The sequence below is a fragment of the Diabrotica undecimpunctata genome, chromosome 3 (assembly GCF_040954645.1).
Source record: "Diabrotica undecimpunctata isolate CICGRU chromosome 3, icDiaUnde3, whole genome shotgun sequence".
In the NCBI taxonomy this organism is placed as follows: domain Eukaryota; kingdom Metazoa; phylum Arthropoda; class Insecta; order Coleoptera; family Chrysomelidae; genus Diabrotica; species Diabrotica undecimpunctata.
In genome coordinates this window covers 91,702,410-91,727,004 of record NC_092805.1, presented here as the reverse complement: position 1 = coordinate 91,727,004, position 24,595 = coordinate 91,702,410, and the positions used below count along the sequence as shown (strand labels likewise).

At 32.1% G+C, this 24,595-nt stretch overlaps 1 protein-coding gene across 2 annotated transcripts in view; it reads right to left on the bottom strand.

Moving 5' to 3' along the window:
- The window catches only part of LOC140437050 (uncharacterized), a 53,590-nt gene extending 30,297 nt beyond the window's left edge, over nt 1-23,293 (bottom strand). The window contains exon 1 of one of the 2 annotated variants that reach the window (XM_072526287.1): nt 23,133-23,293. The gene's annotated coding sequence lies outside the window, so the exon portion shown is untranslated. Of the gene's footprint in view, nt 1-9,133; nt 9,287-23,132 lie in introns of those variants that run through there. The other variant, XM_072526289.1, reaches the window with a different exon arrangement.
- Nucleotides 23,294-24,595: the final 1,302 nt, after the last annotated feature.

Sequence of the window (24,595 nt, the reverse complement as noted above, 5' to 3'; positions counted from 1 at the left end):
TAAAAGTATAAAAAAGGGCCTTGAATTTTGTTTTTTAAAAAGGTTTGTAGGTGATTAGAAAAAGAAGAAGCCACTTTCAATAAGCTATTTTTTGCTTGTATTGGGGCTACAGACACCATAAACTCACCATCCATTTTGTTTTTTTATAAGCTACATTTTTATTACAATGATTTTTTTGATAAAATGCATACTATGTGAGTAATTTTCGAAAAACGGTTTGAAAAAGTGTTTTTTTTAATTGACATTTTCACTTGCGAACAAGTCGGAAAGTATGTATTGACTTTCAGAAAAAAATATTTATACAATTTGTGCCACTCCCTGGTGGCACAATAAAATTTGCCACAACTTTGCCCTGGTAGAAAATAAAACGGAAATTATCCTAATTGGTAAACGTTTAATCAATGAAGAAATACAAATAGGTCCTTTCGGATATAGTGAACGAAACAATAGAGAGAAACATTATTAAATTTTATGGAAGAAAAAAGACTGTTTACAATGAATTCCTTTTTCGATAAGAAACCCCAAAGAAAGTGATATGGTTGAGTCCCAATCCAACGGTACAACGGAAAATGAGATAGACTTCATTCTTTCGTCTCACAAATATGTTGTAAAAGGTGTAACAGTTCTTAACAAATTCGCCTGGTAGTTACCACCGACTAGTTATAGCTAAAATATATATACCAATACAAGTTTGATTACGATATAACTAGTTACGGAGATGTTAAAGAAGTACGACAACAAAGCTTAAAAGCAAGTAAAGTGACAGAATCTGGAAGAACATACACCTAAGACAAGACACAAAAACAAGAATCTATAAAGCAGCAATTAGACCTATATTAACATACACGGCGGAGACAAGACCTGACATCTAAAACGAGACGACTGCTAGAAACAACCAATATCAAGGAAAAGTCTGTTGGATAGGGAGAGAAGCGAAAACATAAGAAGAGCATGCAATATAGAAGACATAAATGGATGGGTGTCAGTCAAAACGGAAACAGGAGTGGAACGAACACATTAGTAGAATGGCAGAGGATAAGATAGTACGAATACCACGAGATAAGTCACCCAACGAACGAAGAACTATTGGCAGACCAAGAAAAAGATGGTGCGATAATTTAACCAATTTAGCAGGCTAATATTGAAGAAGAAACAGGCTTTAAAGCCTACATACAAGAAGGAAGCAGAAGAAGAAGTTTGACTACAAAGAAGAAGATACAAGGTAACAAATTTCAAATGTTCGACATGGTGAAATTAAGAGAAAATATATCAAATACATAGAATTTAGAAAATTATGTAGCGTTGATGAGCGATACTAAGATATATCGAAAAAGAACAAAGACTAATATTAAAATTATTAGATTGTTATCAATTAGAAAAAGAGACTGGAACAACTTTATTACCAGTTTCTGCTGTTCGTAAAGTAAGTTTTAAATTATTCTAAAAATATAATAGTATTTTAAATATTCTATATTTTAGCGTGAAGTGCCGATGCATTAGGAGTATTGTTACCAACGGTAAGACGATTATCAAATGGAGGTATTCAAACCATAGACATATGATACAAATAGATTGACTTGCAATGCAGGCATGTTCCCTCAGTGCCACAGAGAAAACTGGCCCCATGCAAGCAAATCCCTGCATCTCTTTCTAAGGTCACGTGATCATAGACCAGGCCCAAACCCATTAGAAAAAGATGCAGGGACTGCTTTGCGTAAGTTTTCTCTGTCGCACTGGGGTAAGGTCTGTATTGCAACAGTCATTCTACAGGGTGTTACAAAAAGGTATGTAATAAATTAAATCACGCATTCCGGGGACAAAAATAAATTGATTGAATCCAACTTACCTTAGTGCAAAAGTGTACACAAAAAAAGTTACAGCCCTTTGAAGTTACAAAATAAAAATTGTTTTTTTGCATTATCTCCTAAACTACTTGACATTTTTTAATAAAAATGGACACCTTACTTTTTTGTTCTGAAAGCATTTTTCATAGAAAAGAAACAACAAAATCTAAGCGCACAGAAAAATTTTAAGGGGGGTTTGCAGCCATAAATCCTCCCAAACTTTTGAGTACGTTCAAATCAAATTAATTTTGTGGCATCATTAGTTTAACACATTATTTTTAAAAAAATTTTGCCTCTTATCACTTTTTTCAAACAACAGTTTTTATTGAGTTACGGCCCTTTTCATTAACCTTTAAAAAATTACGTTTAACTAAATAAATGGCTTAAATGAATTAACAAGTACAAAAAATGTCTATATAACCTCTATAAATATGATATTACAATAAATGTTCAAAATGACCCCCATTTTCGTCAATACGCATTCGGTATCGTTTTTATAAAGAAAACCGGATGCGCTGAAAAATTATATTTTTCTGACGAAATTGATTTGCAGCTTCAATTGTTCTAACCCTCAATTGTTGTTCGTCCTCTATTGTTACAGAATACCCATTCTCTTTCATAAACCACCAAAAGCAAAAGTCCATGGAGTTAAGACCTGGACTTCTGGGTGGCTAAGAAATAGGTGCGTCACGACCCCTTCCAATCCACCGACCAGGATACTGCCTGCAAAGGTATTTCCGGACTTCATTACTGTAATGCGGTGGGGCGCCATCTTGTAGAAACCACATATATATATATATATATATATCCACTTCTTCCAAATACTCTTGTAAATCGTTTGCCAAGAACTGCAAATAATTATCACCATTTAAATTGTTGGGAAGAAATACTGGGCCTATTAGATTGTTATCCACAATTCCTGTCCAAACATTAACTTTGAAAGTCCTTTGGCGATGAGTCGTTTTTTTTTGCGTGAGGATTTTCGTCGGCCCAAATGTGCTCCTTATGATGATTTGTTATTCCATTTCTACTGAAGGTAGCCTCCACGGTAAACAAAATATTTCTAATAAAATTAATATTTCGAGTGTTTTCATTAACAACCAATCGCAAAATCCAATACTTTTAGGATAATATTCAACCAATAACTCTTGAATCGTTGTTAAGTGTTAGGATTTAAGCAGCTGATCCTTCAAACGCCTCCAAACCCTTACGTGAGAAACATTTAGTTGAGCAGCTATTAGCCTTGTACTTGTTACAGGGACTTCTTCTACGACATTCTCGATAGTTTATTGAAATCCTAATTTAATCTGATCCAACTTACCCAAAGTTAAATGCATATCTGCCATTTCCTGAAATGTGTAGGCCATTGTAATATCAAAATTTTTAATATTAATCTTATTCACACAATAAATGATAGCTTCAAATTATTGACTATTATTGATGGAACTGTTTGTAATTACATATTGTATATGTAGAAACTAATTGTAATTTTATGGCCAACTAGGAAAAAACTAGTTTTTCGAAAAAGTGATGAGTCAAAAAAGTTTTAAAAATAATGTGTTAAACTAATGATGCCACAAAATTCATTTGATTTGAACGTACTCAAAAGTTTGGGAATCCAGGCCGTTGAAGAATGTCATGGCTGCGTAATTTGAGAGAGTGGTTTGGCTGTACCACTAATGAACTCTTTAGGTCAGCTGTAAACAAGGTCAGGATAGCCTTGATGATTTCCATCCGATAAGAGTGGCACAAGAAGAAGAAAAGTTTGGGGGAATTTAGGGCTGCACACCCCCCTTAAACTTTTTCTGTGCGCTTAAATTTTATTGTTTATTTTGTATGAAAAATGCTTTCAGAACAAGAAAGTAACGTGTCCATTTTTATTACAAAATGTCAAGTAGTTTAGGAGATAATGCAAAAAAACAACTTTTATTTTGTAACTTAAAAGGGCTGTAACTTTTTTGTGTACACTTTTGTCCTAAGGTAAGTTGGATTCAATCAATTTATTTTTCTCCCCGGAATGCGTGATTTAATTCATGACATACCTTTTTGAAACACCCTGTATTTGTATTATATGTCTATGATTCAAACTGATATTACCTATTCTGCGACAATGAGTAATTCAGTATGTGCTAATCTTGGACCAGCATTAACCAATAAATATAAACATCAAAATTCGTGTATATAGAATGTTTAGTAAAGATTTGTATTAAAATATTAATTTGATTTTAAAGAAAAGTACTTAGTTCAATTTATAGAAGTATATATTTTTGGTAAGAATACAAGTGTTACTGCCTTTACGAAACATTTTTTGTTGTGGAAAATTCCATTGACAGCTTGCTTAAAATTAAAACGGTTCTTTTCAGAAATACATTTTCTTTGAATATGCGATTGCTATAATGGAACATTAAAATTTGTTTTCTTTAAAACACCTGGGCAATCTGTGCAATTATATAATAATTTATATAAAAAAATCACTGCAACACAATCCTTTCTTAATTCCAGAGACTTCAATCTATACGATTATACAAATTAAAGAACAATAAACACCGTTGATTTGTTTTGATTCCAAATTGCAATAAAAGTGTTAGAAGATATAACCTTTTCATATTTGGCTGAGTAGGTACTACTCTGACAACTGTCAGATTTAACTACAATGTTATACAATGATTCGCGACATTCTTAAAATCCTATATAACGTCAAAATCAATGACGCACTGAACGAAGGTTTTGATTTGAACTTTATAATTAGATACGATATGCATCATATGCTCTTATACAAATTGTTGTATAATATTGTCTTATACAAATACATAATGTTGTTCTAGTTGTATCTCGCATCTCCATTTCCTCGTATTTTTCTGAATCACGTTTTTTTTTAGTCATGTATTTGTATTCGCAAAAGTTCTCGTGGGTAAGTGCTTTTCTTTTATCCCCTAGTCATATAATTTTAAGATGTATATTTTTTGCACGCTGTGAAAATTGCACCACCAGCGACAAGGCGAAAAGCTCGACTTCGTCCGGAAAAATATGCCCATGAGATTTTTTTGCATAATCACTTTCATGAGATACCCCAAAATAAGGTTCAAAAGGTCGCACAGGCGAAAAGTTCAAATTGTAACAATGAATTTTTTGGGCTCGGATATTTTTTTAGGTTTTTTGGATTATTATGAACAGAAAAGGTCGGTCGTAAGTTTTCTCTAAAGTTGATCATTTTCGGGTTATAAATAACTGAAAAAAACGCAAAAGGACGATTTTCAAGCCTCAAAAACACAAGTAAAATTAATTTTATTCATTTATCATATTATTTTATCAAGTAATATTAATTATTTTAATTTCAAACAATATTTTTTAATTGTTAAAGAAGAGCGTATGGGTGGGCGCTCATTTGTACGATGAGAATTCAAACCAGCAAAAATTTGTGCCATAGGTCTTGTTTACCCCGTTATAAACTTACGATTAAAAACAATATTTTTTTAGCCAAAAATACTTATCGGGAAATGATAGAACAAGGTTTGAACTTTAATTTAGGTCCTTCAGGTGAATTTTATCCTTTCAGGAAATTTTAGGTGAATTCAAAAATAATATTTTTTTTAGTAATTTTCGTTTTTTCCAGGTTTAAATCGTATATAACTCGAAATGATTAAGTTTACAGAAAAATTACAAGAGAACTATGTTTAGAATGATTTCATAATAATGAAAAATTCAAAAAAACTTATTCGGACATAAAAAAATGTATATGCAAATTGTATATGAAATAATATTAGCTGGTACATTATTTATTAAAAAATATCCAGCGGCTTGCAGGTTCAGAAATGCAATCTAACACATCAAGTACCGACTACCCTTGATCCTAAGGTCAAATATTCGCAATCATTTTTAATGACTGTTTTGCTAATTCAAAAATCAAAATTATAACAGTATGCGCACCATCCAAAAAGATCCCAAAATTTGTAGCCGAATCGAATAAGCTTTCCACGTATAAATTGCTGCAATGAGTTATGTCCATATTAGTTCACAATCATTGCATTTACTTTATTTTTATATTTATTATCCAATATAATATTAGTTACTTCGGAATAATTTCTCCTAAATATGATAAAATATAAAACTTTTTATGTAAAACGCAATAAACAAATGAAAAATAAAATGCAAAAAAACTGAAGACTGAAGTGCTGCATATTTTGATAACGCTAAGTACTAGTGTAGTATGATGTAGGATTGGTCATGCTGATCAAAAGTTATCATTGCACCAAGTCTTAGAAATAAATTGTTTTTGAGTTAGAGGTTCGAAGTGTAGGCTTTGAGTCCTTTTGAATAATACATATATATCTCTACCAAAACAACAAAATAAAAGTAAAAGTAGAAGAAGAACTAACCGACCCTATTGAAGCTGGCAATGGGATAAGACAGAGAGATTCCCTGAGTCCTCTATTGTTCAACCTGATTATGGATGAAATAATAAAAAAAGTAAGAACTAAAAAAGTATACCAAATGGGAGAAAAACTACTTAAAACAATATGCTCTGCAGACGACGCAATACTACTCTCTCAAAGCGAAGATGATTTACAACGTATGCTGCACCAATTTAATATAACCGCCAGAAAATTTAACATGTTAATTTCCCCAAAAAAGACAAAATGCATGGTTACAACAGCAAATTTACTAAGATGTAAATTGGAGCTGGAAGGTCAGATAATAGAACAAGTGATGGAGTTTAAATATCTAGGCATCACATTATCTAGCTACGAAAACTTGGAAACTGAAGTGGAAGATCAAGTGAATAGAGCAAACAGAGCCGCAGGCTGCGTGAATGAAAAATATGGAGAAATAAAAATATCGGGAAAGAAACAAAAGGCAGAATTTACAAAACAGTCATCAGACCAATAATGACATACGCGGCAGAAACAAGACCTGACACAGAGGGAACAAAAAGGATGTTAGAAACAGCAGAGATGAAAACAGAAAAATTGATGGGAAGACACTATGGGACAGAGCTAGAAGTACAGATATACGACGTAGATGCAAGGTGGAGGACAAAATAGAAGAGTAGAATGGAACGATCATATAAGCCGAATGACAACAAATAGAGTAGTAAAGACGACAAGAGACGGTTCCCAAATAGGAAGACGATCAGTAGGAAGACCGCGAAAACGATGGAACGACAACTTACTGGAGGCACACTGAAAAACAGACAGAGTCATGTCTATATAAAAAGAAGAAGAAGAAGAAGAAGGATACGTAGTTTTAAAACACACCGAGTTTGAATAAATACGTACAACTATCTTTAGGGAGTGATTCTGCATGAAAAATAATGAGTTTTTTATATAAACATATGCCCGAAAATGCTTCCTTTTCCGAGAAACGGGGTGTTGTAATTTTTCTTACAAACTAAAAATTTATTTACTGCCCTGAAAGCTACATAAATGTTTAAATTGACTTCCCTGAAACGTGACACATTCGAATGTAATTATAATTTCGAATTGTTTCTAATTCCCTGTGTCCGATTCTTCTCGAGCGACGATGATTAAATAAAATGTTGAAGCCGTGGAGTAAAATATAGTTGTATTGACAGCTAATGAATTATTACACTATAGTTGTTGTTGAGGTAAAAATTTATAATAGACTGCGTCCCAAACTAGTCCTTAAGCTATGTTTATAATCTCACTAAAATGTTACGATTCATCAAATAAGTGTATTGCCCTCTGCACAGAACCAAAACCTTTGACTTTTGAATGCTGGCAAATATAATTTGAACCGAGGAAATGATTGCAGACATTTGCTGAATACATATTAGGCAAGATATAGTTTGCAGGAAGTTGAACAAACTGTAGTTAAGCTACTAATCGATATTTTTCACAATTATACACGGTGAAACTATACAAATTCAGGAAATTAAAATTAATGTGAGATTACAAATTAATGGACTACGTGGATATCCTACCCATCTTGGACATTCCACTTTGTTTTTGACAGGGAAACTATAAAAAATATCATTCAGATATCATACAAATTTGAAATATTTTTTATAACAATTATTTTAATATTGAAAAAGAATAAAAACTGATATTTTAAAGGGTTATAACTCAGATACAATTGTTTTCTGCGTCTTGGTGCACTGAACTTTTAATCAGGATTACCAAAACTATCTTTCTGTAAAGTTTCAGCCAATTTAACTGAACACTAAATAAGAAAACACCAGGAATCTACGCACGAATACGACAACCAATGAGACTGAGTTCAACTTGTGTCAGGTGTCAGGGAGGTAATTTTGAACATTTTTTGTAGCTGTGTGCCTATTTAAAATTATTTAAGTGGTACTTTCTGTTATTGTTCTGGTTTAATGTTATTGTATTAGATAGTTCTTGAAAATGTATTAAAAGAATGAAAAGTGCGCATTAAGATGTTTTATTTGTTTGCATAAAAACGGCGCCTGATACGAAAAAAGAAGAAAGATTTTTAACAACAATTAAATGAAGAATTTAAAAATTATTTTTAATTTGAAAAATCTCAATGGCGTACTATTTTTTTATTAAAAAAAATTGAGACCATTACCCGTATGCGCGCCAATGATGAATATAAAATTCCTAATTGTGTGTCAAAAAATGCACAATAACCAACTCTTAAAACCCACCAACCAATTGCATATCTCAACCAATTTCAGGGCAATAAATAAAACGTTAGTTTGTAAGAAAAAATTCAACACCCCGTATGTCGGACAAGGAAGCATTTGCTTTATACGTTTATACGGGGCATACGTTTATATAGCAAACATTCATTACTTTTCATGCAGAATCAATCTCTGAAGTTAATTGCACGTATTTACTAAAACTTTATTATCTTACAAATATGTATTATTCAAAAAAAACTAAAAACCAACTTTTTGAACCTCTTTAATTCAGAAACAATTGATTTCTGAGTCTTGGGACACAGAACTTTTGGTCATTGAAAAGATATTGGAAATATGATACTTTTTCTTTAAATCTAAACAAATTTTAAAGGTTAAAAAAAAATTAGTGATGGCTTATAACGGGTTAATTTATTTTTGGTATAACAAAAAAAATGCAAAAATTTTGAGATGCAAAACAATTATTTCAGTTTAATAATCTTTATAGGTTGTAAGAATTATGTATCACGTTAATGACTATTTATATACAACCAAAAAATACCATAATATATGTTAATAAATATTTTAATTACTTCTAAATTAAAAAGCTGGTAAGAAGACGCAGATAACTAAGCCCTATTAATGAAAACATAATTAAAAAAAATATTACAGAAAATTTACTAACCTTCAGATTTATTAATTTATGTGTTTATCTAAACTACAATTTAGAACTGTTCAAAAGTAATTATAAACATTTAAAACACTACTTTACTGTAAAAAATAATATAATAAACCATTTGTGTGCTAACAACTTAGGTGAACTCTTGATAGTAACTAATTCAATGACCACAGATACAGAAAGGAAACAACTGCTGATATCGTTTAAACATATAAAAACATTAATCGAAATATCACATTTTGAAAGATGACAAACATACCATGTGTACAAACTAATTATACAACTCCACTCCTATTAATGTAGTAATATTTGTATAGTTAAAATTACATAGGTACATCATAAAACAAACTTCCTAAAATTATCAAATGAAGATCGATAATTTCAAGTATTTTTAAAAATCCGTAAGATAAATCTATATGTACCTACATAATACTATATTAGTTTATGCCCAAACCAGGTAAACCACAATTAGTTTAGTTTTAGTGATAAGCACTTTACATCATTTGCAGCTATAGCTATAGCCCAGGCTGAGGATGCCAAAAAAACTCCCGTGCAGCATCAAATTTTTGTTATTATTTATTTATGACCCTTAGAAGTTGTAAGATACGCACTTTTTGATTCAGAGTTTTGAGAAGCCTAAGATGCGTGACATTTTATAAAATATAGACATAAAATTGTAAAAGTAATTGTACAAGCTTTAATTTAAGCTTTTACAAGGTTAACCCTTAACTTGGCAACGTATGTTATATATATATATATATATATATATATATATATATATATATATATATATATATATATATATATATATATATATATATATATTTAGGGATTCTACAGTATTCACTGCCTTCCCTCGCTCAACCGTTTCCATCTCTCTCTGTTGTTCCATTCTCCATCGTTTAGTCCTCTCTTACTCATGGCGTCGTCTACTTCGTTCCTCCAGGATTTTCGGGGTCGTCCTCTTTTCCTCCTTCCTATGGGGCTCCATTCGGTTATTCTTTTTATCCATCTGCTGTCGCTAGCTCTTCTTACATGTCCATACCACTTTAGTCTTTTTTGTTCTATATATGTTAGTATGTCTGTTTCTATTGATGTTCTTTGCTTTATTTCGTCATTACTTCTCCTATCCATTCTTGTTACTCTGCAGCATCTTCGCAGGCATTCCATCTCTGTTTCTATTATCTTACTGCTGTTTTTCTTGTTTATGATCCAATTTTCGGCCCCATATGTCATAATACTTCGCACTAATGTTTTATAAATCTGCGTTTTTGTCTTCATATTTAGGTGTCTATCCCACCATACTGAGTTAAGTTGTCGGATTGCTGTTCTTGTTTGTCCTAATCTTTGTGTAATTTCTTCCTCTGTTGTTGCCTTTTTCGTGATTATAAACCCCAGGTATTTGAATTTATCCTTTCCTTTGATTGTTACGTTGTCATCAATCTGTAGATCTTCTATGTCTTCTTCACTTGTAGATAGGTACTCTGTTTTCGCGAGGTTAATATCTAGGCCAGCCTTGGTATATTCTTCTTGTAGTTTCTTCATCATGTAGCTGAGGTCGTCTTGGTCTTGTGCAATCACTACTTGATCGTCTGCAAAACTTAACGTATATAGGTATTCGTTCCGTACCGGTACTCCCATGCCTTCGCATTTTCTTTTCCATGTAGTCAAGGCTTTCTCTAAGTATATTTTGAATAGGGTTGGAGATGTGGAACAACCCTGCAGGAGCCCTTTTGTTGTGGTGAAGTCTCCTATGATTCTTGTTCCCATTTTAATGGACACTTTATTTTCTTTATACAGAGCTTTTGTAGCTTCTATGAGTTCCGTCTGTATTTCTAATTTGTACATTGCCTCCCATAGTTCTGACCTTGGTACAGAGTCATACGCCTTTCTCAGATCCACAAATGCCAAGTGTATATCTCTATTTTTTGCTTTTTTCTTTTCCAACAGTTGTTCCAGTGTGTATATGTGGTCTATGCATGATCTTCCTGCCGTGAAGCCTGCCTGATCCTCCCCGATTTTGCCTTTTATCGCTTGCTCTATCTTTTCTCGCAGTATCTTCCCATATAATCTTCCTATTGATGATATTACGCTTATTCCTCTGTAGTTTTCGCATCGTTTTCTATCTCCTTTCTTAAATATAGATGTCATATATGCCGCCGTCCATTCCTTTGGGAGCTGTTCTCCATTTATGGCTTTCTGAAATATCCATTGTATCATCCGGTGTAATTTTTTTGATCCGTATTTTATAAGCTCAGGTGAGATGCCTCCAGGTCCCGGTGCTTTCTTATTTTTGATTGCTTTTATGGCCGTTCTCATTTCCCTATCTGTTATTTCTATTTCTTGTTGTGGGAATCTGCTTCGTCTTCGCCTGTTTTCTTTTCCAATGAATTGTGGTCTTTGTTCTGTTAATAGTTCCTTGTAGTAGTCCTTCCATTCTTTGTCCTGTATATTTCCCAATTTAGTTTTTTCTTTTGAGTTTTGTTTCAATCCTCTCAGTACTTTCCATGACTCCGAAGTTCTTGTACCTCCTATATATGTTTCAATATTTAAGCAGATTCTTTCCCATTCTTCATTCTTTTGCTGTGTTATTTGTTTTTTCACTTCTCTATCTTTTTCTCTATATTCTTTATAAACTTCATCGTTGTTTGTAGTCAGCCATTTTCTGTATAGTTGCTTTTTTTCTTCAATTATTCTTTTTGTTGGTTCATTTATTTCATTATAGTGCTGTTTATTTGTTATATGTTCTTTTTCCCCAAGGGCTTCGAATGCTGCTTGCTTTATACTCGCCTTTATATGCTCGTATATTTCTTCGATGTTGCCGTATCTAAATTCTATTAATTTTTGGTCTAGACGTTGTTGGTATAGTTCTCTTATTGATTGTTCTTGGAGTAGTTCTATATTGTATTGTTTTTCTCTTATAGTGTTCAACGGTTCTTCTGTGGAGGGGGTCTTGTTATATTTCCAATTAATGCCCATTTTTGCTGTCAGTAGTCTATGGTCCGTTCCACATTCTGCTCCTCTTTTGACTCGCGCATCTTTGATCTTTATTGTGGTATCTTGTTTGATTATTATGTAGTCTATTATCGATTTCAGCTTTCGTGTTTCTTGCGTCCATGTATATTTATGAATATTTTTATGTCTGAAGAATCCGTTGGTGATTTTTAGGTTGTTTAATTCGCATAATTCAATCAGACGTTCTCCGTTATCGTTTTGTTCATCCTCTCCAAATCTCCCCACTACTTTATCGTTTTCTTTCCTTCCGGTTCTGCCGTTAAGGTCTCCTGCTATAATTATCTCCACGTTCTTTTTAATTAACTCTATTTGATTCTGGAGTTGTTCCGTGAAATGTTCTTTTTCTACTCTCGGAGAATCGTCTGTTGGTGCATATACTCCGAGTATCACTGTCTCTTTACCGTATATGTCTATATGCATTTTAATTATTCTCTCGTTGATTGGTTCCCATGTTCTAACCCTGTCATTCCACTTATTTTTGATTAGTATTCCTACTCCTGCCTTTGCTCTACATTCTTTATTAACTCCGCTCCAGCAGTGGATATGGTCTTCTATTGTTTCCGTTCCATTTCCTTTCTTTTTGGTTTCTGTTGTTACTAGTTCGATGTTGCTTTCTTTAAACTCTTTGATCACTTCCGTCGCCTTTTTGTTCCATCCTTGTATATTCCATGTTGCACATATGAATGTTCTATCTTTTCTTCGTTTCGATTTTTGGTTGAGCTTTGATAAGTTATGTTATAATATACATAATATTTAAAAAAATTTATTTGACAATCAATAGTATATGAAACCAAGTTCTTGGCAGTGTATAGTTGAGTATATACTACTGTAAGTAGCCGAGTTGAAATTTAATCAGCCCGAAAATTCTTAATTTTGCGCATTTAGTTCTGATGGTATGGATACAGTCTCGACAAAATGGCTGAGCACGCGTGTTGTTCCAACCAAGAAGTGGTAAGTGTTTATATTAGTTTATTGTTTTTTCATTGTTGATATTTATTGTTGATATCAGATTAGATCATCTGGATCATTTTCCAGTATACGGTGCAATGGGCAGGTGTATAAATTGCAAGAAGGGACAAACTGCCATATTTTGTAATAAGTGTAATATTAGACTCTGTTTAGTGCAGAACAGGAATTGTTTTATGGATATTCACATTAATAAATAAATATTTTTGGTTAAAATTTGATAGTTCTTATTCATATTCCTTATCCTTCATAATTTGGCAATGTATGATATGCTATACAGATCTATTTCAGATTTTTAGATTCAAAATTAACCTTTTGCCAAGTTAAGGGTTAATTTCGATCAATTGTTATTGCATAATTGGCGCTCAATTTTGAAAAAGGGTACTTCATTAAAATGGCCATATTATTTATAAAAATGTTTGTATAATAATTTTTAATGTATTAGATTAAAGCCATATTAACACTCAACAAAATGAAATTTTAATAAACTGCATTGGTCCATTTGTTAATAAGATATGACAATTTGTTGACTCATTCTCTTCTTAAAGAATTATATTTTATCACATAATATAAAACAAAACCTAAAAAATGTAAGCTGAAGCACCCCTAAACTACGTAGCAGCTTTTAACTCACAGACTATGATTGCTCGATTTAAGACCTACAGTTAAAAAAAGTTTCTATGGCCAATAGGAGCCGAGATAGCCTCTTTTTTCAAGAAAATTGAATTCGGAACTTCAAACCAGCGGAGCTCGGAAAAATTTGTAACATTTCTATGAAATATGCTATAGTGTTCGAATTAATTGAGTTACTTGTGATTACCGGTAATTTCCCAAATCGCCTCAAACCGGTTATATATACCTATGCTCCAGCAAAGAAATAATGAAATGAGTCATACGAGTGATCTCTTAAGTTATCGTATAATTTAGCTGTCCCTATGAGTTTTACCAAGAAGCGTGTCAATAGCGAAGAATTTATTTTTATTTAGCGTATGACATATTAAGGACACATAATTAAAAGTAATATTTTTATAAAAGACGTTAAATGGAGTATTACAAACGAACATCTAATAAATCAATATAATCTAAAACATTTTCTGTAGGATTCAGGAATTCCATCTTCTTAGTTTTTCTTGCTGTTCTGTCAATATATTACCCTCCTTGTCTCTGCACTTCTTTTGTTTAAATTCTTTTTTGCTTTTGTCCAGTTTCTGGTAAAATTTTCTCGTCTAGATCTTGTAGTTCTCTCTTCATATTTTCTCTTCTTTCTGCAGCGATTTCTTTTCTTCCTCACGTAGTTATTTATATTCCTCCTCTGCTTGTCGTGTTCTGTGACCCTGTTGCACCAGTAAATATGTTTTGTTTTTTCTTTCTGTTATAATCTGAGATTCTTCGTAAAAACTGTCATTCGTTCTTGTTCTTCTTTGTTTACCTTCAATGCCTAGTAATTCTTCAGCTGTTTCTTTCACGATGTTTCTGCATCCTTCATTTGTTTTCATGTTTTAATCTGTTTTCTAGTTTCATGTTTATATTTTGTTTATATTCTTTATTTTTGTTTGTACTTTTGAGTCCTTCTACATTGTATCGTTCAAATTTATAACCTATTTCCTTTTTTAATGGTTAAAAGTCTGGCCCTTACCCAACATTCGACACAGTAGTGATCAGAATCCGCATTTGCTCCTCTTCTGGTGCGGACGTTTATTATATTATGAATGGTATCTTGAGATCTACAATAGCATGATCGATCATATTATAAGTCCATCTGGTGATTTCCAGGTGCCTTTGTGTATATCTTTTCAAACCAAGTTAAAATTATACAATCGATTAAAAAAAACAACTATGAAAAAAGAAGTCATTTTTGAAGTCAGAGCTTCAAAAATATTTAAAATTCGTTATTTCACAAGCTCCAATTTTTTTTCATTTTGTTATGCTGTGTGATCATTTCTGTTCCATACCATGCAAGTTAAACCTTAACTTTGTATTCCAGTTCTTCCTTTGACGGAATTTTTAGTTTTTATTGACGCTTATAAAATGAAAGTATTTGATTCGTTATGGGGTTTCAACAATCTGCCGATTCAGCTGTTGATTCATTCGTTGTGTCTTTATTTTGCTGTCTAAACACGTTTCGACATAATGTCACATTGATCAATTCCGTTATTAAATAGACTTATCGGTTATTTGACACTCAAGAGGATTAAATTTTTCTCAGAAATAAACTTCGAATCTTGATCATTGCGTTTCGTTCTGTTTACTGCCATAAACGCAATATGTAGAATCAATTGCGGGGAATATTGTATTTGTAACAATATACCTAATTCATAAAAGGTTTGTCTTTTTAGTTTTGCATATAGCCGCTTAGAGGACGCCACCAATAAAACCTGCCGACACAAATGTAACCTTAATATTTTGACATAAATCGAGAGTTTAATTGCGATACAACAAGCCGTGTAAATACAGTAAATTTTTGAAATTAGCAAGTCGGTAGAAAAATGGATCTTAGCCTAGAACATTGTCGAGCAATAATTTTTTACAATTTTCGGAGAGGACTATCCCAACAGCAAAGTCTCGCTAAAATGGTTTCTGTGTTTGGAAATGAAGCATTACACCTGTCAACTATTTCCCGCTGGTATTGCGAATTTCAACGTAGTCGCTCCAGTCTCAGTCGATCCAAAAGATCCTACATGAAACTGGGTGTTAATAAGTTGGTTTCCCGTTGGATCCCTCATTTGCTCACAGAAGAGCAAAAAGCAGTTCGCGTCCAATTGCTGTCGAAAAACATTGGAAGGGTTCAACAAAAGAAGGTCAAAAAACGTTTATAGCATTGTTAGTGGCGATGAATCTTGGATTTACTCCTACCAACCGGAAAATAAACGTCAATCCGCTATGTGGGTGTTTCACGATAAGGAAAACCAACAAAAGTGGTCCGTTCTCCAAGTGTGTCAAAGAAAATCATCGCAAATTTTGTGTTAACATCTGGCCATGGGGTAACAATTGCTTTAGAAGATCGAAGAACGGTTACTTCTGATTGGTATATAACCGTTTATTTACCAGAAGTTATCACAAAACTCGGACAAAGTAACACACAACGGCGAATCATCTTAGATCAGGAGAATGCAAGTGCTCACACTGCCCAAAAGACAATAGAATTTTTGGACCTTCAAAACAACGACTTCTTCACGTTCCCAAAGATCAATTATTCAATGTGTGGGCAGCGATTCCGGTCGCCAGAAGAAGCCATCGATGTCTTTAAAAATGCCTGTAAAACAGCGATTTTACATGTATCAACTGAAGACTGAAATAACTGTTTTACCAATTGGTTTGAACATATGCAAAAGTGTATCGATCTTGGTGGGAAAAATATCGATGTTTGAAAAGCAATAAAGTACTTTAAGTCTATATATTTTTTGTCTTTATGGCTGTATGCAAAACTAAAAAGACAACCCTCGTATAATGCATGAGTCGATGTATAACTTTTTCCAAATAAACACGCTTTGGCATGTTTTTAAAAGATATTATGTACATACAGGCCAAAAAAGCATCTGCGGTTGCTAGTACTTTTTCTATTTACAGACTAAATAATTGAATATCCTTCTGAATAAAAAGAATATACTAATTTGAGTATTTTACATTTTTAGGTATATAGTCAACTTCCGCTTATCCGCTCACTCGAAACATTATTTATATAAATGAGAACATATGTTATAAACTAGACCTAATGTATTATTTTTATTATTATAAGCAGAAATATAATATTATATTGTTACAATGTCAAGCGGCCAACGAGGAAACTTATTACATACCTATATTTTTCTTACGCGCCGCCAATGATCGAATTCAAAATTTCCTGGAATTCATTATGGTCACGTGATTTCGGCTACATTTCACCACTTGCGACATATGATTTCGGATTACTAATTTCATTTATTATTTGCCAGACTTTAGAGGAAGTGTGACGGATCGACCTTGACTCTTGTTTTAAAGTCTTAACTGTTCAGTTGTGAGCCTTACTGCGTAGCAGCGTGGTTGTTATATTATTGTCTTCCGTGTAATACGTGTTACTTTTGCTGGTTCAAAAATAGATATTATTCCTACGAAGCGTGCTAAAGCAATCGCTCTTAATCAACATACGTCTAGGACTGGTAGATATATAGCTACGGCAGTTAGTGTGGGAAAACCAAGTGTTTCAAGAATTTTAAGAAATTTTCAAGATTCCGGATCATCGTCTTGGATCAAAGAAAAGGAAAATGTAGGCGCAAACGCAAAACAACTTCAAGAACTGATAAAATTCTAATGGTGTTAAAGTCAGTACCTCAACTGTACGGAAAAAGCTTCTGGAAATAGGCCGGAAAGCAAGAAAAGCGAAAAAGAAACATCTAACACAGAAAATGATGAAAAAACGCTAAGCATGTGCAAATCCGATCCTGGACTGTTGACGACTGAAAAAAGGTGATTTTCAGAGACTTTCAGACATTTATTTGTGTAGGGATATAAATCAAGTTCTGTTAGACGAAGTGAAGGTAAACCTCTGCGACGAGATCGTATCCTACAAACTACAAAATACCCTTCTAAACAGATATTTTGTGGTTTTCTCACAACAAATGGCACTGAAAGCTTAGTTCCTATTAAAGACACAATGAATTCTGTTAAATACATTGAAATATTGCGCAGAAGGATTTTTCCATTCATGGAAACCTTTCGACGAGACATTTCAACATGACTTGGCTAGTACCAAAGAATATAGACGCTTATAAGCGTCTATATTCTTTGCTAGTACTTCGTACGAATATATAGATTTTTCAGTTTATTTGTGATATGTAACGATTAAAAGCTAAGGTTTTAGAAAAAATTGTTTTTTTTTTCATTTGTCCCAATTAAATTGAACAGTATAGTATTTTCTATAATTCTTCTTCTTAGAGTGCCACATCCCTACGGAACGTCGGCGACTACCATGCTTATAATATTGTTATACTGATCTCGGTCTTGCGCTACGTGTAGCAATTGGTCCGCTGTCAAACCTGTCCACTGCCGCAAATTCCTCAACCAAGAGAGTTTCTTCCGTCCTATCCATTTCTTTCCTTCGATTTTACCGTTGAGAATTAGCCGAAGGAACTCATATCTTGGTCCTCTGATTATATGTCCAAGATATTCTAGTTTACGAATCTTAATAATATTTAATAGAGTTCGTTGATTTCCCATTCTTCGAAGAACTTCTTCGTTTCTGGTTCTGCTAGTCCATGGAATTTTTAGTATCCTTCGATACAACCACATCTCAAACGCCTCGATTTTATTCATGAGATCGGCGTTCTATAATTAAAAAATAAAAAATATCGAAATCGGTTCATTGTTCACCAGGATATTACAAATTTTTCCGAACTCCGCGGATTTGATATACCAAATTCAATTTTCTTACGCGCCGCGTCAGCCGGAGAGAGATTTGGCCCACAACCATGACTACACTGTGACTTCGCAGGTCAACTTAAATATTCATTTTTAATGAAAAAGAGCGTGTTTTTTTTTTTAATATAATAAACTTTTCTTGAAAATTTAGGTTATTAAGTATCGAATGTAGATCATTTCGTTTCTTAATTGTTATAAAGTGGGAGTGATTTTCTTTTCAAAGAAGCTATCTCGGCTTCTGTTGGTCATAGAAACTTTGTTTTCTTTGTAGGTCTTAAAACTAGCAATAATAATCTGTAACTTGCAAATTGCTACAATGTGTAGGGGGCGCTCCAGCTCTAAATGTTTATAAAAAAATTAACCATATTTTGAATGTAATAAATAAGGATTTATTTAACAGTTTTAGGTATTATTTTACATAATAGTGATAAAATCTATAGTATAGTAACCAAAAATTTGCTGTTGCATGGACTGGGAAGTTGTTTGTTGTTCCTGACATGGGCCTTTATAACACAGAGTAAGTTTCAAAAATTTATTGGGCAATTTCACTGTATGAGTTTCTAAATAGGTAAGACCCTCAGTCTTTGGAAGACCTAAGAGTCTTCGGATATTTTGGTAGCAATCAGACAAGGCGAAGAGCAGAGGGTGCTAACAATCCCTGGGAAGGGTCATGCTACAAAAACGATGACCATTGCATATTACTAATGCAAGGGTCATCAATGTAATGAGCCAAAGATATTGCAGTGGGCAGAGTCGACTTTCTTTAGGAAACTTACTAAGAGCACCATGGAAAAAAAAAAATAATCACCAGAATAGCCAGTGTTATTATAAAACTAAACAAGAGCTTATAACATTTATATATGTTGGCTGACATTCCAACACATACACCATCATCATCATAAATCAAACCTGATTCGTCCATTGTTAAACATGGTCTTTTCTAGATATTTTCATCTATTTCTGTTCTGTACCTCTGCTACCTAATTGGTCTTTTGAGGTTGTATCGTGGTGGGGGCTTACGTGCCCTAGCTTGTCTGTCTGTGTTCTATACTCAAGCAATTTTTTTGTCCACCTGCTGTCTTTGATTCTTGCAACAAGTCCTGCTATCTCCATTTTTTTAACACATACATATAGCTATGAAACAAGTGACACAACATAGAATTGGAGGTCATTATTGAGCACAGACAGGGTATGAAACCAAGAAAGCCAATAGAAGTGGGGTAGAGAGACATTATAGCTAAACTTAAATGGATGTGGTACATATCACCAGAATGACAGAAAATTTTTAGAATGGAACAAAGGGCAAATAGGTGAAATACGAAAGTTTCTCGAGAAGACCCATATTCAGTACTGAATGAATTTTGGCTGATAATAAAGTCTCTATTAGATTATTAACACCATCAAGAAGAGAACATTAATTAGAATAGTATGATCATGCTATGAGAAACAAAAAATATAAAGCTATAGTAACTGACCACCAAAAACGAACTTAAAAGCAAAATAAAGTGATGGTTAATATATTATTAAATCAGATAAGGTTATATAGTGTCAGCTAAAGTGAATCCTTGGAAACAGCAGTGACTTTAGTAGTATTTCTTTTTGTAGAAGAACAGTACCTATTTTATTTTGGACTTATTATCCAAATATTGCGTATATATTATGATTAAAAATATATCTAATTCTGATAGTGTTCAGATATTATCTTTTTAAATATTGTGTATGATCAAATCAAATTTTAATCAACACAGTAATAGATTATTTATTTTTATTATTGTTTTAAAATGTCACAACCATCTGGAATGACTTTTGCAAAAGTATTTGTAAATAATCTCTGTACAAATAATTTATAACAATTTAATTAATAATAGAATAAGGAAAAATTAGAAAACAATAAATTAGTAAAATTATAAATTTAGTAAATATTATGTTACAATCATTAATTTTAAATGTCATAACCACTGGTACATACATATGCCATATAATGTATATGCCTCCTAGTAGAGGGATACAGGCAACAATACAGCATACAATACAATACAGGTTTACAAGGTAGTCTTACAACAGTAGAGATCCTGACATGTACAGAAAAATGTAAGCAGAAGTACCATAATACTGCTCTTCTATTAAATTGCTGGTATGTTGGCCAATTTGTGGCTGATAAAATAGACTGTCAGATTTCCAACTAAGTTCTACCACGATTTTATCCCTTATGGCTTTGAAACTACTGAAAGATGAAATCAAGGGAAGTAAAATATGATAAAACTGGGATTTCCTGAGGAAATTTGCGTGAACATTGAATTTTCTTTTGTACAGAAAATCTTCTTTTCTAAAAAATTTTTTACCCTTAGGACACCAGTAAGGGTTACTGGTATTCTAAGGGTGTTAATTTATGAAAAATTAGGATTGTGAAAATGAAAAATTTTATCTTAGAAAAGTTGAGAAAAATTAGATTTTTAGAAAAATGCACCCTGGCTCAACTCTAAATTTCCTTATTTTGCTTCAATACACAGAAGGACATATTGGATAAAATTGTGGTTGAACATTCAGGCATCAAATGTCCGAAAATATTTTGAGGCCATAATATTGAAAATACTTTCCCCAAAATAACAAAAATTATACTGAAAACTCAGCGTTTGGATTTCAGGAGAAGATTATTTTAGAACAAACATCATTACAGGTTAGAAAAATCAAGATGGGGTTTTGAAATCTTGGATGTCTTACAGGTAAGAGGATGGAATTGGTAGATTCATTGAAAAGAAGGAAAGGACACAGTGCTTGCTTGATTGTAGAATGTAGGGAAAAAACACTAAGAATGGAGTTGGTATAACTGCTATTAGAGAAATGAAGGATAGCTTGGTAGAAGTTGTAAGTACATAATACAGAATAACAGAAAAATGTCAGTAAAATTTTCATTTGATAAAGAAGTGTGACTGTGGGAGATTATGCTGGGAGATTTACCTTAAAAGGCCATCCTCATAAAGAAATATTTGAAAGACTATTGACAAGGTTTTGTGAAACTAGTAGTGCTGCTTCGAGAGTGCACCCTGTATAAATATATAGACTCAGTCATGTGAATTATTATGCATTTTACATCAAACATGTCATTCTTATGGGAATTAGGATATCTCAAATTAATTATAAGTTATAATATTAATCACAACTTAGTATTCCCATTATTAGCATACATATAATATATGTATATGCATAAATATGTACTTATCACACAAAATTGAACACCACTGTATTTTTGATATTTTCAAAACTGGAACTTTCCAGTACCACTTGTAGAATATATTGTATTGTGGATATGCCAGTGACTTAATTTTATGGTTTTACATTCTGTGAATAGAAAATAGTCTACTAGAATAATGTCATAGACATGCAAAGAACCAGTAGGCAAACTATATATAACTACAAAACTATAAAAAAATTGAACTTCAAAGTCTGATCACCTTAGTTCTAGTGACTGGGCCACATTAAAGACACTAAAATGGATCAAAGAGCTTGAAATGATAAATTAAATATTATTACAGATTCAGTATTGGAAATGTGCAATTATCTTACAATGTCTATATTTATCTTTGTTAACTAACTTTCAGCCATTTCCAGTAGAAGTCAACAATTGACCAACATAGCACAAAATTAATTATTATATTTACTAGACAGTTGGGACTAAGTTGAGTGAATAGAGTGTACAAGAGGATATAATCATTATAGGTTTAAATCAAGGGTCACATCTTTTACAAGATCTTAGCTTCCTCTCTTCTTAAGTCATAGATGAAACTGTTTATATTTTTTATTTTTAAATACATGTAAATAAATATATGTCAAAGTTAGGAATTTAAAATTCAGAACTATGTTGTTATGTTTGGATGTTGTTGTTTTGGATTGTCCCATACTATCTTGTAAATATAAAATCCTCTACAGATGTCAACAGTAGTGAATAAATATAAAAATTAGATTTAGTTAATAGTCAAGTACAGACAATTTCATGATTATTAATGGAAAGTTATATTATTATATACTTATATATTTTTAAATACTTTTTAGCTATATTGTATTGTATATTTAATAATTATCAATTCCATCATTATTTTCATTTTATACTACTCCTAAAGGTTCTTGAGGCTTAATACATTCACTGCAATAAATATATTTAAATTTAAACAAGTTTCCTTAATTTTTCTTGTTATTTTAAAGACATCTATATGTATAGTTTCACCTTGAAAATACATGTTTTGATGATACATTGGATACATACCTGTTGTAAAATTAAGGTGTACTAGATATATATCTTAATTCTAACGACTAATGCCTATAAGATAAGCGAATTAACATACTTATTGTTAAACCATAATAGGATAAATATACTGTTGGCTTTTCAACAGTAGGAGGTCAAAATCCTAAATATGGATAGTGGAGGAAAGTTTATGTGATATTTCAGGGTCAGGTCTGAATAATTCAAACTGAAATTAAATCGCCTTCAGAAGAAAATAACAAAGTCCACAATTCCTAGACACAACATGTGTTTAAATGATAATTTGTAAATAAGAGTAAATATAAATCATATCCTGCCAGACACCCACTTATTTAAAACTAAATATTTACTATGTACAAATAGGTTACTTACTATGATTATCTATTTAATTATCCAATATGCTTAATTTCTAAATTAATTGACAATAAATAACTTTAATTAATTGAAAAAAAATCATTATAACTTAAAATTTTCACTATTTTCTGACACATACAATAACCATACCGTCAAAGTTTTGACAACCACTTCAGAAAGAGAAGCGACTTTCTAACAAGGTTGTGTCGGAATAAGGTTTATGAGTATGATTATTTTGGACAACATTCTTAAAAACATCTTTTGCGCTGAAACAAAAGTCTTATTTTTTAATAGTTTTCAAGTAGTTAATTATACAGTTTAGTTTTATTCTTGATAACGGAGATATGACTGCGATTAACACTAATCTGATGACGTCACAATCAAAAACAACCTTACGGAACACACATCAAACCACAGAATGAGACATTTTTTTATTCTTAACGGATAATACTTCAGAGTGCTTCAGACCACAGACCACTAATAACAAACAGGTGATTTGTACTTCAGACAACAGAATTGAAATAATTTATGTGTTTTCTGTGCTTGAAACATATTAAAAAAAATTATACATAGATAACTGCAAAAAAAATTACTGGATTTGTAATTTCTATAGCATGGCATAATATTCATTGACCATAAATACAATAATACTTGAAATTAATAAGATGTATAAACCACTATAAACTGTTATTATTCTTTAATCATTTATAGGAATAAATTGGTACAAAAATATTAAAACACAATTAATTACCTAATAATAATTAAAAGGAAATTTAAATCTTTAAGTTTCCTATCTTTGATAGGAAAAGTTCATAAATAAATTTGAGTAAATATTAGTGGAGGAGATAACCAGAAATTATTTTCCTCCCGCTTCCTGTGGAATGGAGCATATGGCGCATTTGTTTTCCTCACAGCAATTTATGTGGAACTAGTTAAAAGTTTCAGTTTTGATAGGCGTAAAATAAAATTTATTTTATAAGTACTTAGTGTATAAATAAAAAAAGTGTTGCAGTAGGTGGGACTTCATTAGCGGACCAGCGCGAAGCTTCATACTATATTATCTCTATTTTTAAAAATTAAATAATATTTTTAAAAATTAATAAAGTAATTTTATTAATTATTTTTTTTATAGATTTTAATAAAATTGAAAAAGATTGCATGTTGTACCTATAACGGACTCACCTCATCGTGTAAATGGACTCTTCCAATTGTTTACTTCCATGACGCTCGCCTCAGAATTTTACTGTAGAGAAAAAGTAATACAAGAATAAAAACAATTGTTTCTTAATCTGCGGTATGACTGACTATTTGTCGATTTTGCCATCCTCTATTTATTACAATGAAATATATTTTAAAGTTTTACTTTTAATTGTCAGGGTGTTCAAAATTATAATCTTCATATAAAGAGGATACACTTTTTCTATGTAATCATGCATAATATAGATAATTTAAAGCTCCAGAGTCTTTTGTATTTATTGTGG